Genomic DNA, 6,943 nt, shown 5'->3' with positions numbered 1-6,943 from the left:
ATGGGGGCAGTGGGCGAGGTGGGTACATTTTCCTTGCACGGCCTGATACTTCGGACACGGATCGCATTTTGTCCTGACGCCCGCGGGGACACCCCGGACTGATGAGCGAGCACCTGGTGTCGGCGAGAGGTTGTCGCGGAGCACGCCGTCGGATCTGACGCATCTGAAGGGATTCTACGGAGGAGGCAGCTGTACTGCAGGACCGGGTTCCACCTCGAGATACTGCCCGATGGCACAGTGCAAGGCACCAGGAAAGACCATAGCAGATTTGGTAAGGCATCAGAAAAATATTCGGCGAATAATGCAGTTATTATACAATTATGGCAGTAGTATAAGGATTATAATATCATTGTTATTCTTAGTATTCTGAATATGATTCTGAATAGACTAATTCTATTTATATTATGAATATTATAATGTTATGATTATGGACACATATACCTATTGCATCCTGTCTAATCTATATGTGTGCATGTTTTTTGTACCATAGTTACATTTCAGACACCCCATAATGTTCGCACATATTGCAACACAATTCATTTCCTCAATGGAGAATAGATTGGCAGAATTTCTTTACCTTTCATAAATGACCTTCTATCAGCAAGATAGCAAATAATGCCTACTGATAACAGCTTCCATGATAGACATAAGAGTTGAATTCAGTACTAGCATTGAACAATATATCCCTCATGACTGGCTGAACTCATGCCTTGTGACTTGTGATATCATAATATGTGATGTTAATCTAATGTTGTCCTGCTGGTTGATGTGCAGGTATTCTGAGATTCATTAGCTTGGCTGTGGGGGGGTGAGCATCCGTGGGTGGGACAGTGGATTATACCTGCATAACAGCAAGGAGACCTCTACGGCTCTGTAGTATTTACATAGTATAGCTAATATACCTTCATACTGCCTTCATATACTCTATACTGCCTATGCATACCTACTGAAACATACACCTTCACACTGCTACATACCTTCATACGGCTACATATACTCTTCATACTGCCTAACACATACCTACTGAATACATACACCCTTCACACTGCCTATTTATACCCTTCATACTGCCTGTGCACTGCCTTCATACTGCCTAATGCATACCTATTGAATACATATACCCTTCATACTGCCTACATATACCCTGCATACCACCTACATATACCCTTCATACTGCCTGCAACTCCTACATATACCTCTACTGTCTACATACCTTCATACTGCCTACATATACCCTTCATACTGCCTATACTGCCTACATCTACCTCACTGCCTACATATACCCTTCATACTGCCTACATATACCCTTCATACTGCTTGCTACTGCCTACATATACCCTTCATACTGCCTACATATACCTTCATACTGCCTGCATACTGCCTACATATACCTTCATACTGCTCCTGCATACTACTGCCTACATATACCCTTCATACTGCTACATAAGTCTACATAGACTGATAAACTGTAGGCTACATATGATGTGTCTTGTATTCAGTGCTGCTTCTCCATTCTCATGGGCATCTCTGTGTAGGAGGTAATAACAGAGGTTACTATTCAGCATCAACTGGAAGAGAGATTCCTCTGCCTCCTCTATTGTCCTGTTCATCTGGGAGGTGATTAAGATATGACCAACCAGCAGGTGGCATACATTTTGTTCTGCAAGGAAGTGTGTATTTGTGTGTGAGCATTGACACTGAGATAACACTGCTCTGTTGTGTAACATTTCACTAATCAACTCTCTCTCTCTCTCCTCTCCTCCCGTCTCTCTCTCTCTCGCTCGTCTCTCTCTAGGAGAAGCGACAGCCGAGTGCGTCTTCCGGGAGCAGTTTGAGGAGAACTGGTACAACACGTACTCATCCAACTCTACAGACACGGTGACCGGGAGCGCACTACTTCGTGGCGCTCAACAAGGACGGCACGTCCAGGGACGGCGCCCGCTCCGGCGACACCAGCGCTTTACCCACTTCCTGCCCAGGCCCGTAGATCCCGACCGTGTACCCGAACTCTACAGAGAGGTCCTGGGCCACACATGAGACCCAGTGGAGTGTGTTGGTCCCTGCGACGCTACACACCCAGTACACTGCACGCTGGACTCTCAGTACTCTCCTATGAAGGGTCTGCATATCGTCAGTCTCCCTATGGCTTCCTAGGAAACAAATGGAGGAAAGGTCGCTTGGGGGCTGTGGGGTGGATAGGAAATATGTGTGAAGCCAGGCCTTGTGTCCCCGGTGCAGCCCCAGGAGAAAGGAGTACAGGTGTTTTTAGGGCTTTTTGGCCAAAAGAGAGGCTGGCCGTGTGCCATCTTTTTTTGAGCATCGTGTTGGAAGGTGAAGGGATCACCTCCAGAGCTGCTGATGTCATCTTTCCAGATGTTCTTCTTCACCACCCCCTGAGTGGCTTCTGAGATTTGATTGGTCAATTGACTGTAGTGAAATGGGAGTAGGAGAAGAAGAGTGGATGGTCCTCCAGCGGAGTGTGATAGACTTTGTGTTCTTCTGTGGTACACCAGGTGGACTGTTTTGACGAAACACTCTAGAAGACTTGTGAAGGAATTCTGTTCTGAACCTTTCGTGACTGCATTCTATTCCCTGACACGAGCAACGAGCATGGACGAGAAGAAAAAAAAGACTTACAAAATACCTTATCCTGTTTCAGTTTTTTTTATTTATGCATTTTTCTGGGACATATATTTATTTATATATTTATTTATTTTGAGAATATATTTTTTACACGGTATACATAAGATATTAAAAATAAGCCATCAGAGATGTAATTTGTGCCACTGTGTAAAGTACTGCATTTGACATGTCCTTTCAAACAGACTGAAAAAGTCTTGTCCTAGGAGTTTTTATTTAGACAATGTATAAGGCCGCGTTGTCACTATTCCCGAGCTTGTCATCATCGGGGGCGTACATGTTTCTCTTATGTCATCAGAAAGAGCCAGAGTTCCACTGGGTTCCAGTGAGGAATAAACCTGTTAACACTTCAGATACACTGTCTTGCTTCTCATACAATAAACAATACATACAGTAGTACTGAAACATGGTCTGATTACTATTATAAACTGGGTGGTCCAGCCCTGAATGCTGATTGGTTGACAGCCGTGCTAATCAGACCATATACCACGGGTATGACAAAACATTATTTTTACTGCTCTAATTACGTTGGTAACCAGTTTATAATAGCAATAAGGCACCTTAGGGGTTTGTATATATGGCCAATATACCACGGCTAAGGGCTGTTCTTAAGCACGACGCAAAGCGGAGTGCCTGGACACAGCCCTTAGCCGTGGTATATTGGCCATATACCACACCTCCTCGGGCCTTATTGATTAATTAGATGATGTCAAAAGTGACATTTAAATATATTGCCACATAAGCTGACATTTTAAATATATATAGGCAATGTATAAACGTTATATATATGCATGTTTCAGACTGGAAAAACAGGGGAATATTAACTCTTATTGGTTATCGAGAGGTTATTAAGTTATCACATGCTGTCTGAGTTAATTTTAGCATTGATGTCTCAGAGATGTTAAAATGACATACATGAAAATGATGTTTTAAAATCACTGAGATAATTCACCCCCCGCTCCTCTGTCCTCAACCCTGTACTGTCGCTATGTCTATTTCGTTCCCTTGGTCTACAATCATTTGTCTTTGAGGGTGACACCTGCTCTGAACGATCCATTCACCTCCAATACAAACAATACGACCTCAAAGTACTTCCCTATCCAGCAGCTCTCTCATGTCGCAGCTCTGACCGCCGTCCTAGGAATGTGAGACAGACACAGACAGTCTCAAATGGCATCCTAGTCCCTATCTAGTGCACTTATTTTGACGAGAGCCCATACGTCATATAGTGTGCACTTCTTTTGACTAACCCACCACTATTCACTTGGCTCTTGTAAAAAACGTTTAACTATATGGGGGATAGTGTGCCACTTGAGATTCAGCTTGTTACACAGTGTGACTGTTCAAAACTAGTGCACTATACGGGAATAGGGTGTCATTTGGACATCTCTACTTATGCAGGTGGGCACTGCACTGTGGCACAGTAAACACCTATCCCTCCTGGAATGATGGGAGGAACGCCGGAGCGGGACGGAGGGAAAGAAAACTGCACTGTACCACAGTAAACACCTATCCCTCCTGGAATGAAGGAGGAACGCGGAGCGGGACGGAGAGGAGAAGAAAAGCATTAAGTCATCCAGACAGACAGTCCCCTCCCTCCTTCCTTCCTGATGAGACACTGACTGGCAGCGCAAGGCTTTGTGTTTCAGTCCTTCTAGTTATGGTGCGGCGATCCTCTTTGATTCAACCTCCTGGGCGTGGTGTGTGTTGTTGGCCCCGTTTGGCTTCGTTCAAAGCATGCAGCAGCCACATTGATACAATGTAACTTGTCAAAGGACACGGGTTCAGGGTGTGTGAACGCACCTTTTCCAAAATAATCCCACCTTGTAGGGTGTAGTGTTTGAGAACTGAGAGGGGATGGTGTCTGAGTACCAGCATTGAGATGAGAGAGAGGCAGCTATGACTTAAAGCCATCCCAAAACAGGTGGGTTGTGAGTGGGGAACAAAAAGTTGTGTATGTCAGTCATGGTTGTGTTCTCTGTGTAGACAGGCCTTTGAAGATATTTTTTAGAGGGAGAAAGATAAATGTGAGTGTAAGTACAGTATTTGATGTACCTGTGTGTGCGTATGTGTGTCTGTGTGTGTGTGTGTGTGTGTCTATGTGTGTGTGTGTGTGTAGCCACCATGTGTGATCTCTGAATGTCTGTGATGGTGAGCCAGGGGTTCTCCTGACTGCGCTTTACTGCTGCTGCTGTTTGTTTGTGTGTGTGTGTGTGTGTGGTGTGTCTCTCTTACTCTCTGTCTCTCTGTCTCTCTGGCTCTCTGTCTCTCTGTCTCTCTGTCTCTCTGTCTCTCTGTCTCTCTGTCTCTCTGTCTGTCTGTCTGTCTGTCTGTCTGTCTGTCTGTCTGTCTGTCTGTCTGTCTGTCTGTTGTCGTCTGTCTGTCTGTCTGTGTCTGTCTGTGCTGTCTGTCTGTCTCCTCTAAGTGGGGTTTCCCTTCCCTGAAGAAAGAATCACACCTCTCGACAACCAACCACCAGCAGAGGATCTGAGAGAGGAGTGAACTAGAGTCCATATCTGTGTTACCTGTACGGTCTAGGTTGTTCTCTAGAAGAGAGGAGTGAACTAGAGTCCATATCTGTGTTACCTGTACGGTCTAGGTTGTTCTCTAGAAGAGAGGAGTGAACTAGAGTCCATATTTGTTACCTGTACGTCTAGGTTGTTCTCTAGAAGAAGGAGTGAACTAGAGTCCATATCTGTGTTACCTGTGGTCTAGGTTGTCTCTAGAAGAGAGGAGTGAACTAGAGTCCATATCTGTGTTACCTGTACGGTCTAGGTTGTTTCTCTAGAAGAGAGGAGTGAAAATAGAGTCCATATCTGTGTTACCTGTACAGTCTGGTTGTTCTCTAGAAGAGAGGAGTGAACTAGAGTCCATATTGTGTTACCTGTACGGTCTAGTTGTTCTCTAGAAAGAGATGATAACTAGAGTCCATATCTGTGTTACCTGTACGGTCTAGGTTGTTCTCTAGAAGAGAGGAGTGAACTAGAGTCCATATCTGTGTTACCTGTACGGTCTAGGTTGTTCTCTAGAAGAGAGAGTGAACTAGAGTCCATATCTGTGTTACCTGTACGGTCTAGGTTGTTCTCTAGAAGAGATGAGTGAACTAGAGTCCATATCTGTGTTACCTGTATGGTCTAGCTGATCTCTAGAAGAGATGAGTGAACTAGAGTCCATATCTGTGTTACCTGTACGGTCTAGGTTGTTTCTAGAAGTGGTGCAGCTCTGAGTTACTTTCACAGTAACACTGAGACATGTCCTTAAAGGAAACACAAAAGCATTCTCCAAGGATGTTGGTGAATGTTTTTCTGTGCTGTGTGTGTGTGGTGTGGTGTGTGTGTGTGTGTGTGTGTGGTTTGCGTCGTGCGTGCGTGCGTGTGTGCAGCTTGCACGCTTGGGTGCAGATGGAATGAAAGAGAGAGACAGAGAGAAACATCAGAGCCTGCCATGTCATGATGTTCAAGTTGGAATAGATAAATCCCCATATTCCATTGCGTGATTGTGTGTGCGTGTGTGTGTGTTGTTCTTACCAGGCAGGTGTGGAAGTCAGTGATCTCTCCCTCCATATCTGCAGCTAAAGCAGACCGCACAGGTGTTCCTCCTGCACTCGTCAAAGCATGTACACACACACACACACACACCACACACGGAAGCACACACACACCTCTGATCTCCCCTCTCTTGGTCTGCTCTATAGATGGTAGTGAGGTTGGGGCTGGTACCAAAACACAAAAACTTCAAGATGTCCGACATATTCTGAGTTTAAACACACTCCAGAATCAACTCTGCCCTAAACAGAATCCAATGAGGGAGAATTAACTATCAAAGACTAAATGTACATTGTACATCTCTGCCTCTGTCATTACTTCATAACTAGAACATGGAGTATTGAGGCAATGTCAAGTAGCTGCATAATGGCTGTTTTTACCCTCAAACCAAAATATAATTATATACAACCACAAATTAGACCTAGGGAAGGGGAAAAAACCAAGGGCTATGTCTCAAATGGCATCCTATTCTCTAGTTTTGACAAGGGCCCAATAGGGCTTTGGTCAAAAGTAGTGCACTATATAGGGAATAGGGAGCCATTTTGGGATGCTACCAAGGTGAAGACCAGGACCAATGAGGTAAATCACGCGTGAAGTCAGGTACACAGGATCACAACACACTGTCAAACCAACAGAGGAAATAGGGGGGAAACCCAAATCAAGTGGAATAATCACGTAGGCTAACTATTTCCCATCGCTAGGTGGATGTTGAAAGTGAGTTTTTCTGGTGACTTCTCAAGTCCAAGGTGTCCTACCAC

The 6,943-nt window shown here is 44.7% G+C and overlaps 1 pseudogene; it reads left to right on the top strand.

The window, feature by feature from the left end:
• LOC112076599 (fibroblast growth factor 20-like) lies at nucleotides 1-2,037 on the top strand (annotated as a pseudogene).
• The last annotated feature ends 4,906 nt before the right edge of the window (nucleotides 2,038-6,943 follow it).

This window comes from Salvelinus sp. IW2-2015, unplaced genomic scaffold (genome assembly GCF_002910315.2).
Source record: "Salvelinus sp. IW2-2015 unplaced genomic scaffold, ASM291031v2 Un_scaffold3866, whole genome shotgun sequence".
Lineage (NCBI taxonomy): Eukaryota > Metazoa > Chordata > Actinopteri > Salmoniformes > Salmonidae > Salvelinus > Salvelinus sp. IW2-2015.
This window is presented reverse-complemented; position numbering and strand designations above follow the sequence as displayed.